This window comes from Scyliorhinus canicula, chromosome 8 (assembly GCF_902713615.1).
Source record: "Scyliorhinus canicula chromosome 8, sScyCan1.1, whole genome shotgun sequence".
Lineage (NCBI taxonomy): Eukaryota > Metazoa > Chordata > Chondrichthyes > Carcharhiniformes > Scyliorhinidae > Scyliorhinus > Scyliorhinus canicula.
In genome coordinates this window covers 166,644,719-166,661,763 of record NC_052153.1, presented here as the reverse complement: position 1 = coordinate 166,661,763, position 17,045 = coordinate 166,644,719, and positions in this window count along the sequence as shown.

Sequence of the window (17,045 nt, the reverse complement as noted above, 5' to 3'; positions counted from 1 at the left end):
AAAAGAGTGATCTTGAGTAATGGTGATATTGAGTGGAGCAGATACATTTTTAAAAATAATCTTTTATTGTCACAAGTGGGCTTACATTAACACTACAGTGAAGTTACTGTGAAAAGCCCCTAGTCGCCATATTCCGACGCCTGTTCAGGTACACAGCAGGAGAATTCAGAATGTCCACATTACCTAATGCAATGGATAACGGTATCCATTGCATTACAGTAGAGCAATATGAAATGAAATTGGATAACCATCAATGGTATCTTTGTGGAAGGCCAACTGACAGGAAAGATAAGAAAGAGTTCACAAGGCAAATCAGGAAATTATTTTAAAGAATTGTTGCATTTAAGTCTTTGGATGTAACAAACAAGCTGGAAAAGAGGACTCTGTGGATGTAGTATATCTAGACTTCCAGAAGGCGTTTGGCAAGGTGCTGCATAAAAGATTAATCCAGAAGGTAAGATCGCAGGGGATTGGGGTTAGAGTGCTAGATTGGATTGAACATTGGTTGACTGACAGAAAGCAGAGGGTCGGGATAAATGTGTCCTCCTCGGGCTGGAGAACTGTAACTAGTGGGATGCCACAGGGGTCAGTCCTTGGACCTCAACTGTTCACAATCTATATAAATGATCTGTAAGCAAGGACAGAGCGCAACATAGCAAAATTTGCGGATGTTAGTAAAATAGGTGGGAAAGCAGGCAGTGAAGAGGAGTTAAAGATTTTACAGGCGGATATAGATAGGCTAGGAGATTGGGCCAAAATTTGACAGATGGGAATTCAATGTAGAGAAGTATGAGGTTATCTATTTTGGCTGAAAAATAGAAAGGCAAGTTATCATCTAAATGGAAAACAGATTCAAAATAGATGTGGGCAAAGGGATCTGGGTGTCTTTGTTCATGAATCGCAGAAAGTCGGTAAGCAGATACAGCATATAATTGAAAAGGCAAATGGAATGTTAGCGTTTATTGCAAAAGGACTGGAGTATAAAAGTAGAGAAGTGTTGTTGCAATTGTACAGGGTGTTGGTGAGACCACATCTGGAGTATTGTGTCCAGTTTTAGTCTCCTAATTTGAGGAAGGATGTGGTTGCATTGGAGGCAGTTCACCAGGTAGATTCTGGGGATGAAGGGTTAGAACATAGAACAGTACAGCACAGAACAGGCCCTTCGGCCCTCAATGTTGTGCCGAGCCATGATCACCCTACTCAAACCCACGTATCCACCCTATACCCGTAACCCAACAACCCCCCCCCTTAACCTTACTTTTATTAGGACACTACGGGCAATTTAGCATGGCCAATCCACCTAACCCGCTCATCTTTGGACTGTGGGAGGAAACCGGAGCACCCGGAGGAAACCCACGCACACAGGGGGAGGACGTGCAGACTCCACACAGACAGTGACCCAGCCGGGAATCGAACCTGGGACCCTGGAGCTGTGAAGCATTTATGCTAACCACCATGCTACCCTGCTGCCCCTGCTGACACTCTGGAGTTCAGAGGAAGAAGAGGGGATCTGATGAGGTATATAAAATACTAAAAGGGATTGATAATGTAAATGTAGACCATGGGCAGCACGGTAGCACAAGTGGCTAGCACTGTGGCTTCACAGCGCCGGGTCCCAAATTTGATTCCCTGCTGGAACACTATCTGCGGAGTGTGCACGTTCTCCCTGTGTCTGCGTGGGTTTCCTCCGGGTGCTCCAGTTTCCTCCCACAGTCCAAAGACGTGCAGGTTAGGTGGATTGGCCATGATAAATTGCCCTTGGTGTCCAAAAGATTAGTAGGGGTTATTGGGTTACGGGGATAGGGTGGAAGTGAGGGCTTAAGTGGGTCGGTACAGACTCAATGGGCCAAATGGCCTCCTTCTGGACTGTATGTTCTAAATGTTGTAGGGCAATCTAGAATGAGAGGTCACAGATATAGTTTGAGAGGTGGTAGGTTTAGAACTAGGGTCGGTTCAGTAGCACAGTGATCAGCACTGTTGCTTCACAGTGCCAGGGTCCCAGATTCGATTCCTGGCTTGGGTCACTATGTGGAGTCTGCATGGGTTTCGTCTGGGTGCTCCGGTTTCCTCCCACAAGTCCTAAAAGATGTGCTGTTAGGTAATTTGGACATTTTGTATTCTCCCTCTGTGTACCCGAACAGGTGCCGGAATGTGGTGACTCATGGCTTTTCACAGTAACTTCGTTGCAGTGTTAACGTAAGCCTACTTGTGACAATAAAGATTAAGGGAATAGATATATTCCTGTTTTTAAAAACAGGTTAAAGGAATATAGGGAACAGATAGTGAGGTGGATTTGAGATCAACCATGATTTGATTGAATGGCTGAACGGGCCCAAAGGGCTGAATTGCCTACTTCTCCTAATTCCTATGTTCCTGTTCCCTATGTTCCAACACTTACATTTGACTTTTCACCTATTCCTAACAGAAGCATTAACCTCAACAAAATATGAAAAATACCATAACAAGCAAACAGTTGGCCTTTATCACAAAAGAGTTGGAAATCAAAAGTGAGGAAGTGATGCTGTAGAATTGAGTTTTAGATAGACGGCATCTAGCGTATTTTGTTCAATTTTCATTGCCAGACCTCAGGAAAGATATATTTGGCTGGATTCTCCAGGCCCCAGCTATATGTTCCTTGGCGCGCCCTTCGCTGGTGGCCGGATTCTCTCTTCCCGCCAATTGTCAATGGGATTTCCCATTGAGGCCACCTCATGCCACCGGGAAGCCCACGGACGGGGGTGCGTTGCCATTGGGAAAAGAGAACCCCAACGGCCAGAAAATTCCGACATTTGTCTTTGAATGGGTGCATTCATCAGAATGGTAACAGGGTTTAAATGGCTCAAATATGTAAAGATTGCATAAACATGACTGTTCTCGCCAACATATAAGATCAAGAGGTGATCTAATTCAGACACTGACGAAGATAAAATGATTTAAAGTTTTAGAGAAACCATCTTCTCTGGTGGGGAAATGTAGAACAACAATCATATAATCCTGAAATTGAAGCCAGGTCATTTAGGGCTAAAATTAGGAAGCATTTTTTCTAACAAAGCAAACTGGAAATCTGGGACTTGTTCTTCAAAAAGGCTGTGGCTTAGGTTATATGAAACCACTTAGGATTGAGATAAATTAATTTTATTGGATAAAGGTTTGGAACCAAGGCAGGGCACGGCAGCACAGTGCTTCGCACTGTTGCTTCACAGCACCAGGGACCCGGGTTCAATTCCTGGCTTGGGTCACTGTCTGTGCGGAGTCAGCACGTTCTCCCCGTGTCTGCGTGGGTTTCCTCCGGGTGCTCCGGTTTCCTCCCACAAGTCCCGAAAGACGTGCTGTTAGGTGATTTGGACATTCTGAGTTCTCCTTCAGTGTACCCGAACAGGTGCCGGAATGTGGCGACTGGGGCATTCTCACACTGAGTTCATTGCAGTGTTAATGTAAGCCTACATGTTGACACTAACAAAAATTATTATTAACTACAGCTGAGGTATAGGTCAGCCATTTAAAAAAAAAAATAATTCGTGGATGTGGGCTTCGCTGACTGGACCAGCATTTCTTGCTCATCCCTAATTGCCCATGGATGCAGCCAGCATTTGTTACCCAACTGAGTAGCCATTTCAGAAGGCGGGTATGAGTCAACCACATTGGCGTGGATCTGTAGTCACATGTAGGCGAGGCCAGGTAAGGCTAACAGATTTCCTGAAGGAATTTTTACAACAATGATTTCACTCCCAAATTCAAATTTCACTTCCTGCCTTAGTGGGATTTGAAGGTGGGTCTGCAGAGTATTCACTCTGGGTCTCTAGCCGAGTGATTATACCACTAGGCCACGACCGAGTTAAATGGTGGAACGGACTCAAGAGGTTGAATGGCTTACTTCTGAGGTAGTGAGGTAGGAGGAAAGCAAAATGAAAAAAAAAAGCTTATTTTTACAAATGAGATCTAAAGCACCCATCAACCAGTTAAGCCTCGACACTGAGATTCAACAACGGACCTCCTCCCCCACTGTTTACTAACTGAGGCTGAACTAGACTGTTCATAGCCTGAGTGTCATATTTGACCCCAAGTTGAACTTCCAACCTCATTTCTGCATCACCGCTAAGACGCCCTATTTCCAACCCTGTAACTTTGCCAGATTCTGTCCCTGCCTCAGCTCACTATACTGCTTAAGCCCACAAGTATGCCTTATTTACCTGTAGGGTTGACTATTGCAACCTAGACCTTGCCAGTCTCCTATTTCCCACCTTATGTAAATGTGAGGTCATCCAGAACTCTGTAGCCTGCATCCTAACACTCAGCAAAACCCAATAACCCATCATCCCTATGTTCAGTGACCAACATTAATTGCTGGTTATCTCAGCACTATCTCTAAACTACCACACTGCTTTTTCAACATTCAGTACTGGATGAGCAGAAATTTCCATCAATTAAATACTGGAAACACAAGGAAACAAGAATTAGGATTAGGAGGAGGCCATTTGGGACCTTTGGGCCCACTCCACCATTCAATAAGATCATGGCTGATCTATTAGCGGCTTCAACTCCACTTTCATGTCTGCCCCCCATAGCCCTGGGCAGCACAGTAGCACAGTGTTTAGCACAGTTGCTTCACAGCTCCAGGGTCCCAGGTTTGATTTCTGGCTTGGGTCACTGTCTGTGTGGAGTCTGCACGTTCTCCAATGTCTGCGTGGGTTTCCGCCGGGTGCTCCGGTTTCCTCCCACAGTCCAAAGATGTGCAGGTTAGGTGGATTGGCCATGATAAATTGCCCTTTGTGTCCAAAAAAGGTTGGGTGGGGTTGCGGGGATAAGGTGGAGACGTGGTTTTAAGTAGAGCGCTCTTTCCAAGGGTCAATGCAGACTTGATGGGCCGAATGGCCTCCTTCTACACTGTAAATTCTATGATTCTATGACTCCCTTGGCAACCAAAAATCGACCTAAATCAGCCTTGAGTAAATTCAATGACTCAACCTTGAAGCCACTGTCTTTGGTTTCTGGTGCAAACTCCACTCCTGAGCTTTTCTCTGGCATCTGTCTAAGATTAGCAACTTTAGAGTGATATTTGTCCCCAAGTTGAGCTGACCATATATTTTACTCCAAGATGCAGCAGGGTAGCATGGTGCAGCATTGGGGGCAGCAGGGTAGCATGGTGGTTAGCATAAATGCTTCACAGCTCCAGGGTCCCAGGTTCGATTCCAGACTGGGTCACTGTCTGTGTGGAGTCTGCACGTCCTCTCCGTGTGTGCGTGGGTTTCCTCCGGGTGCTCCGGTTTCCTCCCACAGTCCAAAGATGTGTGGGTTAGGTGGATTGGCCATGCTAAATTGCCCGTAGTGTCCTAATAAAAGTAAGGTTAAGGTTGTTGGGTTACGGGTATAGGGTGGATACGTGGGTTTGAGTAGGGTGATCATGGCTCGGCACAACATTGAGGGCCGAAGGGCCTGTTCTGTGCTGTACTGTTCTATGTTCTATGCCCTGACCATGTATTTTTGCCATCACTAAGACCTCCCTTTTCCAGCTCCATAGCATTGTCCAATTTCAGCTCGGTCTCAGCTTATCTGCTGCTGAAACCCTCAATGACACCCTTATTAACTCAGTACTTGACTATTCCAAAGCAATATACTATAATTGGTTGTGTGCTGAATTACAGCTTTATCGGGAAGAAGATTTTCTAATGGGATTGATGCATGGATATCAACTTACTTTCACACAAACTACTAGGCTCCAATAACGCTCAGACAGTGTGGTTCTCTATGGAATCAAGCACATTGTTCTCCCTGGACAACTCTTCATGGTCAACTGGCAATATATAAGGCTGTGCATTGGTGCGTTCAGTGGGGCAAAGATACGAATGCTGCTCTTTCACAGCAAACACAACTGACTGTTCAAAACAACCTCAGAAACTTCACATGCTTCGGCAGCAGATTTCAATAGCATACCAATTTCTGGGACCTCATCTTCCAATGGATCACTCAGTGCTACATAGATACATAGAAGATAGGAGCAAGTGGAAGCCTTTTGGCCCTTCGAGCCTGCTTCGCCAATCATCACGATCATGGCTGATCATCCAACTCAATAGCCTAATCCTGCTTTCTCCCCATAGCCTTTGATCCCATTCTCCCCAAGTGATCCAGCCACTTCTTGAATATATTCAAAGTTTTGGCATCAACTATGTCCTGTGGTAATGAATTCCACAGGCTCACCACTCTTTGTGTGAAGAAATGTCTCCTTATCTCTGACCAAAATGGTTTACCCTGAATCCTCAGGCTGTGACCCCTGGTTCTGGACAAACCCATCATTGGTAACATCTTCCTTGCATCTACCCTGTCTAGTCCTGTTAGAATTTTATAAGTCTCTATGAGATCCCCCCTCATTCTTCTGAACTCCAGCGAGAACAATCCAACCTAGTCAATCTCTCCTTATATGACACCTGCACACAATACTCCAAGTGTGGCCTCACCAAGGCCCTGTACAATTGCAGCAACGCATCCCTGCTTCTATACTCAAAACCTCTTGCACTGAAGGCCAACATACAACTAGCCTTCTTTACCGCCGCTGCACTTGCATGCTTACCTTCAGCGAATGATTCACAAGGACACCCAGGTCCCGTTACACACTCCCCTCTCCCAATTTACAACAATTCAGATAGTAATCTGCCTTCCTGGTTTTGCTTCCAAAATGAATAACCTCACACTTATCCAAAGCTACAACTGCTTCTTCCTCACAGTCTTCTTCAGGGAAGAGACAACACAAGATCAAAGGGCCTTCTTGCAGATGGCCACTGTCTGTTGCAGTGCCTTCTATATCCTGATCCTCCAACTTAACTTCAGAAAGAACTGAGAGGTCCACAATCTCAATCTCTGCCCAGGCTCCAGTGGATGGTGTATCTCTGATAGAGAATGAACCACTGCTCAATGAAAAAACCTCACCAGCTGCTGTAGGATTGGATTGGATTGGATTTGTTTATTGTCACGTGTACCAAGGTGCAGTGAAAAGTATTTTTCTGCAAGCAGCTCAACAGATCATTAGAAAAGGGAATTAAACAAAATTCAAGAAAATACAAGAAAATACATGAGAATACATAATAGGGCAACACAAGATATACAATGTAACTACATAAGCATTGGCATCGGTTGAAGCATACAGGGTGTAGTGTTAATGAGGTCAGTCAATAAGAGGGTCGTTTAGGAGTCTGGTGACAGTGGGGAAGAAGCTGTTTTTGAGTCTGTTCGTGTGTGTTCTCAAACTTCTGAATCTCCTGCCCGATGGAAGAAGTTGGAAAAGTGAGTAAGCCGGGTGGGAGGGATCCTTGATTATGCTGCCCGCTTTCCCCCGGCAGCGGGAGGTGTAGATGGAATCAATGGATGGGAGGCAGGTTCGTGTGATGGACTGGGCAGTATTCACGACTCTCTGAAGTTCCTTGCGATCCTGGGCCGAGCAGTTGCCATACCAGGCTGTGATGCAGCCCGATAGGATGCTTTCTATGGTGCATCTGTAAAAGTTGGTGAGGGTTAATGTGGACATGCTGAATTTCCTTAGTTTCCTGAGGAAGTATAGGCGCTGTTGTGCTATCTTGGTACTTGATAATGTAACATTGATAGAATAAATTATTTTATAAGTACTGATATATTTTTTAGTAAGACACCTATGCTGTTGAGCAAACATTCTTTAAAAATGGCACAGATGAAATGCGACGTGGAGCATGATAAACAATTATTTTTGGAATAAATAAAATACTGCAGAGGCTGCAAAAATGAAATGAAAACTGAAAATGCTGGATAGATTCAGCAGGTCTGGCAGCATCTGTGGAGAGAGAAACAGAGTTTTTTTTATAAATGTTTTTTTAATAAATGTTTTTATTCTCCATTTTCACATTTTCCTTCAAAAGTTACACCCCACCCACAGACAGAAAACGGTAACAAATACAAAATCAATCCCCTTAACAATAACAACGATCCCATCCTCCCACCACCCCAAAACAACGGCCCACTTGTCAATATATGCACCCAATAAAACAAACCCTCCCACGGTGGAAACAAAAAACAAAGGAGAAAAAGAAAAATAGAGTCCGGGACCGCCCATGGTCACCATAGAGTCCACTCCACCAACATCCCCCCCCCCCCCCCCCCACACTCAGTGCCGTACAACCTCTGAAAGAATACTGTACATGATACCCAAGAGTTGTAAACAACCCCCCCCCCCCCCCCCCAACTCCTCCCATCCACTGTCTCTTGTAAAACTCCTCCCCCAACCTTGGTTCCTTCCCCCGGAACTTTCCACCCCAGAAAGACCACTCGTTCTGCCAGGCTCCGATGGCCGCAGCCCCTCCCCCCACCTCACTCCCGTTCACTGGCCGACTTAAACCAGCCAGCGTGGAGGCCCCCACCCGGGTCCCTATCCCCCTTGTCCGGCCCTAGGAAAGCCCAGAAATCCCCTTTTAGCCCACAAACCCCGCATATCCACCTACACCCCAAAGAGCCCTCACTTCAAGTGAAAGTCCCATCACTTCTCTTGTCCAAATTTTCCCAATTTTGGCTCCTTTGGCCCATACACCCGCATGCAATGAAACAAAAAAAAGAAGAAAAGAGTCATGAGGTTACATCGGCACATGGCCATTTCTCAATTTCTCAGTTCTGCCACAGTCCTTCTGCCTTCGCAAACTCCTCCGCTGCTTCCGTCGTTCCAAAATAAAAGTCCTTGAGCTGGATATACAATGCCGCAATGCACCTTGCTAATGTACAGTGCCCTCTTCACCTGGTTGAAAGCAGCCCGCCTCCTCGTCAGCTCCACCGTAAAGTCCTGGTATACATGTATACCAGCTCCAGCCCACTGCACCACCCGCTTCTGCTTTGTCCAGCACAGGACCTTCTCCTTCACACTGTACCAAGGGAAGCACAGAGTCATTACCCTTGGCGGCTCACTCACCTTTGGTAAAGGCCTCCACGACCGATGAGCCCGATCCAGTTCATATCGGGAGGGATCCTCCCCCTCCCCCAATAGTTTCGCCAGCATCGCAGCAAAATACTCAGTCAGCCTCGGCCCTTCAACTCCTTCGGGCAGCCCCACAATCCTCAAATTCTGTCGCCTGGATCTGTTTTCCACGTCTTCCATTTTTCCTCGCAGATCCTTGTTAATCTCCATCACCTTCCGCATCTTCTTCCCCATCGAGGTAAGTTGATCACCATGCTGCAATAATGTCTCCTCCACTTCCTTCAGCGCCTCCCCTTGCCTCCGCACCTCCGCCACTGCGCTTGCTACCGCCGTCGTTACCGGGGAAATCGCCTCCTCCACCAGCATACTCAAAACCTCCCTCATCTCCTTCCTCATTGTCTCCATGCATTTTGTAAACTGCCTTTCGAATTCCGCAGCCATCACCATAGTTATTTCTTCAGCCGTAAGCAATGCGGCCTCCCCTGGTGCTCCAGCCTCCATTTTCTTTACCGACCCTGCTGTGACCTTTCTACTCCCCGACGGACTTTCAGCTGTTTTCACAGCCTTTTTTAACTGGTCCTCGACATATCCCTTCCCTGTGCTTTCTCCTGACCTTTACCGCCTTCGCTGCCCCTAGGACCGGGCGTCAATCCCCGACAATGTCGTTCCCAAACGGGAGCCCTCCAACGCATGGCTTCCTCCCGCCCACTGTCACCGGAAGTCCAGAGAGAAACAGAGTTGACGTTTTGAGTCCATATGACTTCCACAGAACCAAAGAGGTATTAAAATGTAATGAATTATATGGTTGGAGTGGGGCGATGGGGCAGAATAGATGGTTGGGGATGTGGTGATATGCACATTGTTATGGGTCAGGGTTTAGAGAACCCCAAAGTGTATCATGGAGTTCACCTGGCCCACAACTTTTAATAGATTGTGGTATGAGGAACACACAGCCCACTCTACAGGTGTGGTACAGCATAAATGGAAAAGTATTTTTAAAAGCAAAACAATGTTTATTCTATGAACTCAAGTTAACCTTTTTAAAACATACAGTGAACATCTTAGCAACCATCAATTCAAATATAACCCCAAAAGAATACAACACTAAGTAATCCTTAAGCTGTCCTTTTAACATCCACAAGACTTTGAAAAAAACTTTAAACAGAAGCACATCAGGTTAAAGTCACTACTGAGAGCAGTTATTAGTTTTAAATCACCAAAGGATCGATTTAGTCTTTAGATTACAGAGAGACTCATACACCTTCTGGCTGTGACTGCAGCTATCCAGCTCTGAAAACAAAACTAAAACACACCCTGCAGCAAACAGCCTAAAATGAAAGTAAAAAGCTGACAGACAGCCCAGCTCCACCCACTCTCTGACATCACTGCAGTAGTAAACACCCATTTCTTAAAGGTACTCACTACAGATATTTATATACATACCCATTTCTAAACACCTATTTCTTAAAGGTACTCTCACATGGCAACATGCATAGCAATGTACATAGTTGGATGTACAACGTCCGACCAGCAGGTGGGGGATAGTGATCCACCATGTGACTCCACAGATCGGGCAGTTGGTAGTAGGATGTACTAGAGCAGTGCTTCTCAAAGTATGGTACAAGTACCGGTGCCGGTACTCGAGCCATCGTCTGCCGGTACTTGGAGTGTTTCCAGAAAAGAAAGACACAGTAATCCTGGATTGGCTTGTTTTGCTTACCGGTCCCTGGCACATTGAAACAAAAAACTGCCGGTACACCACATCAGATAGTTTGAGATGCACTGTACTAGAGGGCAGTCTCATTAGAAGTAGCTCCAGAAGAATTCACTTATTCGTCACCGTTTGTATTGTAGTTTGTTAGTTATGTTTCCATGTGTTCATTTTGTCAATAAACTATGTCACTAGTAAAGAACCAGATGTTCTGTGTGCATCTCTACAACAGCCACAACACAGAACATAACATGGTACCAAGAGTGTAGAACAATTGAAAATAACTATGGAGAAGATGGTACAAAACAGACCGAAGAAAGAAAATATAAAATTCTTCCACCTACCTGGTAAACTACGGGCAACTGGAACTCAACTTGAAAGACTGTGAAGTTAGGGATGAAAGGTCTGAAGGCACCATACCAGCTTCAAGCAACCGGTAATGTAGACGAGAATTGGCATGTTTTTAATCAGCAATTCAAACTCTTTGGCCTGCAGGCCCAGCCTGACGAGAGGCATATTGTGTTGATGCTCATGGTAGCAGGTCCTCAAGCCATTGAAATTTACAATACCTTTGTGTTTGACAGTGAAGCATAAAGCAAAACCTTCGATGAAGTAATAAAATACTTTGATCGCCATTGCTCCCCGAAAAGAAAAGCTGTATATCTTTCGCATGCATACTCAGAAGGTGGGCGAGTTTTTCTATAGTTTTCTAACTGACTTGTGGTTGAAGCGCAGTCGTGTAATTTTAGTATGTTAAAGCCGTCGATGATCCGCGATCAGATAGTGTTTGGGATATTGAATGTAAGGTAGGCGAGAGGCTATTGCGGGAACAAGAGGTTCAATTAGAAAACGCTATCAAGCTTTGTCATGCAAGCGAGTGATCTGCACAGCAGATTAGTATGTTCAACCTCAAACATTTGAGGTGAAAGTGAAAGTGAAAATTGCTTATTGTCACGAGTAGGCTTCAAATGAAGTTACTGTGAAAAGCCCCTCGTCGCCACATTCCGGCGCCTGTTCGGGGAGGTTGTTACGGGAATCGAACCTTGCTGCTGGCCCGCTTGGTCTGCTTTCAAAGCCAGCGATTTAGCCCTGTGCTAAACAGCCCCAGGTTAATATCAAAGGGCTCGTCCAGGATTTGGCGCCAACGTGGAAGAAGATGCCAGGGCCATAAGTTTAGTGACCATTCCAATAAGAAACGTGGTCCAAGTGGTGGCCATTTTAAACGACCGACCAAATCCACCATTTTGTGCCAGCGATGTGGCAATTGACATGGGCCACAGCAATGGCCAGCATTTGGGAATGTGTGTTCAAAGTGTGGCAGAACAAATCATTTTGTGAGACAGTGTTTTTCATGTCCAATAGTGGACCAAACAGGACCAGTCAACATGATTCATGCGATGTATATTGAAGACCTGTTTTTCGACGGAGGACACGATGAGTCCGAATTTGCAAAGTAAAGTCTTACTTACCAGTTGTGGGAATAGTGATGGTGATGTTGATACCATGGAAGACAGATGGACAATCTATTGATGCTGAATGGCACATTGTTCAAATGCTAGTTCAACACGGGAGTGATGACCAACCTTATCAGTTTGTCAGATTTGAACAGGCTAAGAGTCAAACCGACAGTCGTCAATCAAACAAGTCTGCTGAGAGACTACATGGGAAGGAGATTGTGACGCGAGGCACATGTGAGCTCGACGCATGGGGACACAAGAGAAATCACACCATAACATTTTCCATTGTGGACACAGAATGCGAGTCCATCATAAGGGGGAAAGCATGTGAGGTACTGAACCTAGTTGTGCGGCTGTACATTCCAGACAGCTCTGCGACAGAGGATCACTGCAATTGGTAACAAGATGAAGTGGAGCTGTTATCCGATGAGACAAAAGCAAAAGTCAAGGTGGAGAAAAATGATGAAGAGATGGAGGAGCCAAAAGGAATTCCAGAATTCTGATTGAGTCTTCAATAATCAGGATTTACTCAGTGACATGATACAGGAGCATGATGAGCCTATCTTCAAGCATTTATAAGATTTACAGGTGAAATTTTCAGATCCTGGATAGCCAATGAGTTGAAGTTTGAGCCAAATGAGTATTTCATAAATGAAGCAGTGACACAAACATACCAGATGGAGCCGCCACCTGATGAGTCAGACTTTTTCTTCTTTAATGAACCAGAAATCACGGGATGTAAAGGGAGCCAGATTGACTGGAAGAAAGGAAAAAACATCACATTGAAAAACATTAAAACAAAACAGAAGCATAAGGTCAGGGCACTGGTATAACAGTTATGAAAACTGTACCAAATGACTCATTCTTTAATTGCTTTAGTACTCCTGAAGTTCCAGAGCATGGAGAGTTGGATGAAGGTTCTGCAGCAAGACTCACTGCTGACTTTGAAATTGGTCACTTGCATGAACACATAATTCCATGAGCAGTGTTGTATTTCACTGGAGAAGCTATTGCAGATGATGATGATGATTATGATGATGATGATTACGATGTTGGTGATTACAATGATGATTACGATGATGATGATTACGATGATGATAATTATGATGTTGATGATTACGATGATGAGGATTACGATGAGGAAAGTGAAGAATCAGATGATGATCCGGAAGAGGAAGACTATGAAAGTTTATTTAGTTTATTTAGCATTCGTCACGAGGTGATAACAAGTAGCATCCAATCTGTGCAGGACAACGGTGAGTGTGAAAACTCTAAGATGGAGTATGCAGAGGCTAAAAGTGAGATTGCAACAGCAATAGCTGGGAGCAAATCAACTGCGAATAGCCAACTGGTAACTGAAGAAATAATCCCCATTTTGGAGAAATTGGCTCCAGAGAAGAACGATGAATTATCCTACGCCCACGGTATCGTTGCTGCAGTGGATTCCCAAGTACTCGAGGCCAGTCCATCAAGAAACTTGCAGCAAGAACAGATGGATACATCTTCGTGCAGTTCTACAACAACAGATGAAGCATGTATCAGACGGGACGAGCCACTAATTGAGATCAAAACGCAAAGTGAAGAAGCAATGCCTAATGTTGAGGGCATTGATCCAGCTAGGATACCGGAATGCGAGGATTTAGCTCACTAGGTTTAGCTCACCAGGCTAAATCGCTGGCTTTTAAAGCAGACCAAGCAGGCCAGCAGCACGGTTCGATTCCCGTACCAGCCTCCCCGGACAGGCGCCGGAATGTGGCGACTAGGGGCTTTTCACAGTAACTTCATTGAAGCCTACTCGTGACAATAAGTGATTTTCATTTAAAGAAAATTCCTGAGGTAGCAAACCTGCCTGCAACCGTGAAAGCCTACAAAGGTATGCCGACATTGGCTGCCTCACCAGTTGATGGGCATGCAGTGCAGCATTTGAGCACAAACACCATAGATCAACCACATCTCCTCAATCCAGCAAAGGCTCCAGAATCAGCTATTGGGGCAGAAGAGCCAGAAACAGCTTTCACAGCAGATGATCCAGAGACAGCAATTACAGCAGCAGATCTAGAGACAGCTACTACAGCAGCAGATCTAGAGACAGCTACTACAGCAACAGATCCAGAGACAGCAATTACAGCAGCAGATCTAGAGACAGCTACTACAGCAGCAGATGCAAAAGCAGCTACTACAGCAGAAGATCCAGAAGCATCTCTTGCAGCAAAAGATCCAGAAACGGCTAATCCCTTGGCCGAGACAAGTAGCAAGAATGATTCTCTAGGTGCACAGGCAGATGTGTGTGTGAACCGCACCAACTTCATGGATAATGCCACTAAAGCTAAGAAGAAAAGGAGGAGGAAAGAGCTGATTCTTAAAAAGTGAAGGAAGGGAAGAAAAGAGTCGAGGACACAGTTGGTCGACCGGGTAGCAGCCGTGACAGTGAAGAGACAAGCATCGACAATATGGCCAATATACAAAAACACACACGGAGTAGGAAACATCGCTTCAAAAGGCTGAAAGAGTTGGTGACTCAAACACCAGCCAGAAAACCAGTCCTTCGAAAGATGAAGCAAGATCACGTATTAGGGCAAGGTTCAGGAGACTAACAAGGATATGCTGTTAATCTGAAAGATTATGGTGTAATGAACTGTACAAGGGACATGCACAAAATTCTTATGCATTTCATGTTTTGTAAAGCAGTTCAATTTGTATATGTGACATGTTTGAAATTATTATGCATAGCATGTTTCGTAAAGCACAGTTATAGTTGTTAAACATTCACATTTCCAAAAAAAGGGGGATGTGGTGATATTCATATGCACAGCAATGCATATAGTTGGATGTACGACATCCAACCAGCAGGTGGGGATGGTGATCCACCATGTGATTCCACAGATTGAGCAGTTGGTAGTAAGACGTACTAGAGGGCAGTTGCATTAGAAGTAGCTCCAGGAGAATTCACTTATATTCGTTACCGTTTGTATTATAGTTTGTTAGTTATCTCTCCACGTGTTCATTTTGTCAATAAACTATCACACTAGTAAAGATTTAGATGTTCTGTGTGCATTTTTACAATGGCCACAACACAGAACATAACAAGTGATAGGACGGGGCTAATGAGAGATTGACAAAGATGTCATGGATATAATGCAAAAGGGGTGCTAACGGTGGTTATAAAGACTGAAGGAATGCTAATAGTGGCATCAAGGTAAAATAGCAGAATGTGTTGCAGTTCAATCCCTCTTCAGTTCTGTAGAAGTCATAGGAACCTGAAACATTGGGCTGGATTCTCCGCCCCGCCATATTTCTGTTACAGCATGCCGGCGGGATGCTCCGTTACGCTGGCTGGTCAATGGGGTTTCCCATTGTGAGGCAGCCCCATGCCATCGGGAAACCCCTGGGCTGCCGGCAAATTAATAATAATTATTATTATCTTCAATTCATTTACTGTGAAAAGCCCCTAGTCGCCACATTCCAGCGCCTGTTCGGGGAGACTGGTACGGAAATTGAACCTGCGCTGCTGGTCTTGTTCTGCATTACAATCCAGCTGTTTAACCCACTGTGCTAAACCAGCCCCAAACGGAGAATCCTGAAGGCGGAGAATCCAGCCCATTAATTAACTGTTTCTCTCTGTCATAATATACACACATGTATATGATGGTGCACAGACAGGCATTGATTGACACACAGGATGACCAATGAACACACAGAACACAGCAGCCAATCACCAGACAGGACACAGCCACTATACAGCCAGAGGGCACTAGTTTTCCCACGCTCTTGTGATGCAGCCTCTGAGACAGTCAGAGCCCGTGAGCAACAACTAGAACAAACACCATGTGGTAGTAAGATAGTCTGGTCAGGTTAGCCTCAGGCCTCCAGTCTATTCAGCATAGTGTCAATCCACAGTTAAAGTATGTTTAATAGTTAAGAGTTCAATAAAATAGAGTTGCATTTCTTCAAGTGTTGGAAGCCTGTCTCTCTCACTGCTACAGTAAACGCAGTCCTCGCAGACCCAGCATACCCAACACATCATGGTACCAGTGAGTCATGTTAGAGTATGACTACCTTGAGATAGTCTGCATTTGACCAGCGATCAGCCATCCGGTAACAAGGACAGCGTCCGCCCTCCCCCTGCCGCTCCGCATCGCTGGCAACCTTGGTGCAAACTGGAAGATATTTAAGCAGAAGTTTCAGCTGTATCTTGAAACCATCAACCTCTAAGCCGCATCGGATGCCAAGAAGATTGCTCTCTTCCTCTCTACAGCCGGGGACCACGCTATTCACATTTTTAATTCCCTCACCTTTGCTGAAGGTGAGGACAAGGCAAAGTTCAAAACAGTCCTGCTGAAGTTCAACGCCACTATGACATCGAAGTCAACGAGAGCTTTGAATGCTATGTGTTCCAGCAGAGGCTTCAGGGTAAGGATGAACCTTTTCAGTCCTTCTTAACCCATCTCTGTATCCTTGCGCAATCCGGCAACTATGGCTCCACTTCCGACTCCATGATCCGCGACCAGATCGTTTTTGGGGACCACTCTGATCCCCTTTGCCAGCAGCTCCTTAAAGTAAAGCAGTTCACCCTCACCATCGCCATCGAGACCTCTGTCCTACTTGAGCACGCTAATAACCGGTACTCCCATATCCAGGCGGCAGAGACGGCGCGGCAAGGCCCCCACAATGCGGAGCAGGTGCAGGCCATAAAACAGCTCCAGGGCCTGAGTCTGGATGATGGCGGCCATTTCGTGCACTTTTCCCAGGCTCCTGCGCATGTGTCCAACGACCGGGGGGACGGCGAGGCTGACGACCGAACTGCGCAGGTGTGCACATCGTTCGACCGCACCGCACATGTGCGGTGGCGCACGGAGCGTCCTGACGTCGGCGCCTTGACTTGCAACAACTGTGGCTCCGCCCACTTAAAGCGGCAATGTCCCACGCAATCTCGAGGCTGTCTCCAGTGTGGAAG